Raw genomic sequence first — 1957 nt, 5'->3', positions numbered from 1 at the left:
CAGTTGTTTTCCCCTGCACACTCTGAAACTAATCTCCATCTTGAAAACTTGTAAGCCAGTCACTTCATGCCTTTATCACCCCTCATTTTAGGTAGCCAATGTCTAAGTTGCCTGTCCCTATCAACCCTGTATACAGATGAGATGGGAATGATCCTTAATGTGAAGATTCCTTCCCTCTAAATTGGTAGTTTTTTGAGCTACTACATACATAAATATAGGTCAAGTTAATCAAATTGTAGCAATTTCCACTTGTTTCCTTTATCGAAAATTAAAAAAAAATTTTTTTCTTTAGTCGAGTTCTGATCATCCAGCCATCAAAGCTAGGTCAAATGGGTACTATCTGCAAGTTTGGGCATTTTTGTGCATCTCCTCTCACTTCATATCAGCTGGATGCTTCACTCTTAGCTCTAGCCCTCCATGTCCATAGGCCCAGGAGTTCCCAGGTCTAACCATACTTGGGACCAACCAGCCCATCCTCTTCTCTCTCTCATCTCCAGGTTGACAGGAGTTTTTGGAACATGGTCAAACTCAGCCCATATCTTCATTGCTGCTTTTCCCCCACTTCCACTCACCAGTAGACCAACATGGTCACCGACAAACTTACATGCCTGCTTGTGTATTACCTTTGAATTTCAGTCTTGGAAGGGGGTTTGTCCTGAAAGGACTTGATTACTTGGCTTGATGGCTCCCTGGCAAACAGCTTCCTTGTTCTTGTAGTAGTCAATCAGACTGCCATTTTTGTTTTGGATTTTGCCTGCTGAACTTTATTTTAAGAAGTATCTTCTGTTCCTTTAGTTGCTCTAGGCTGGTCTGCTTGTCTTTTCAAGTTGGGATGTCCCACTTCAGGTGGTTCTGGATGGGGATCAGGATTTCACCTAAAGTCTTATACACTACAAAGGCTCTGCAAGAAGCCGCTTTCACTGGGCTAGTTATAGCACTCCTTTTTGGTATTCCAATCAGTTATAGGCTGATCAGTTATAGTGTGTGTGTTTCCCCCCCAAAAAAATAACACAAAAGCATCTTTATTGAGATAAGTTACTCCAGTGGGTATGTCTAAGAAAGTACATATCAGTTGGTTCGTGCAATAAGAGCCTTGACCACATTGCCTATGTGCTCTGGCAAGCTCCATTCAGCTGCCACTCTTGAGATCTCCATCTCTGTCATTTTTAGCTCCAGATCTTTCTTGATGGTGGTTTTTGCCAGTTCCTTTTCCTGCTCCTGTTTGTTCCCTGGGTCACCTGTCTCCAATCATAGACATGGCTGTCTCCAGATTGGATCCTTCTCCGTCACATAGTCAGTGAATCACTAATGGTGTGTTGCATCACTATCATGCTTCCTTGACTGCTCAGGAGGCTGCTCTGGGCCACTGGTCTCAGCCTCCAACTCCAGGTCTACATCTCCCTCGGTGGCCATGTTGATCCCACTGTGCCACTCTAGTGTTTTTGATTTCTAGCATTTCCTTTTGATTATTTTTTAGACATTCCATCTATGCTTGAATTACCCATTTGTTCTTGTGTGTTCCTGGTCTGATAGTTCCAAAATTCCTCCCATATCTGATGCTTTCCCTGTCTCTTCAAATTGTGCTTTTTGTCTCTTAGCATGCCTTGTAGTTTTTTTTGCTGAAAGCCAGTTGTAAAACATTAAGTAAAAGAAACTGAGGTTCTTGCAGTTGTAATCGTTTGTAAAGCTCCAATGCTGGATGCAACTGCCAGGCCTAATTTCTATGTGGCTATTTTACACCAAAGGAGCTCTGGTAGCGTAGTGGTTGTGAATCGGGCTGCAAACCTTAAGGTCAGCAGTTCGAAACTACCAGCTGTTCTGCAGGAGAAAGATGAGGCTTTCTGCTCCCGTGAATATTTACAGCCTTGAAAACCCTATACAGGGTCGCTATGAATTGGAACCGACTCCACGGCACATAACAACAACAACATTTTACACCAATAGAATAAGAATAGAA

At 42.8% G+C, this 1957-nt stretch overlaps 1 pseudogene; it reads right to left on the bottom strand.

The window, feature by feature from the left end:
* Positions 1 to 1068: 1068 nt before the first annotated feature.
* LOC102835716 lies at positions 1069 to 1413 on the bottom strand (annotated as a pseudogene).
* Positions 1414 to 1957: the final 544 nt, after the last annotated feature.

This window comes from Chrysochloris asiatica, unplaced genomic scaffold (assembly GCF_000296735.1).
Source record: "Chrysochloris asiatica unplaced genomic scaffold, ChrAsi1.0 scaffold00108, whole genome shotgun sequence".
Taxonomy (NCBI): domain Eukaryota; kingdom Metazoa; phylum Chordata; class Mammalia; order Afrosoricida; family Chrysochloridae; genus Chrysochloris; species Chrysochloris asiatica.
Note: the sequence above shows the minus strand (reverse complement) of the source record. Positions and strands in the feature narration are given on the sequence as shown.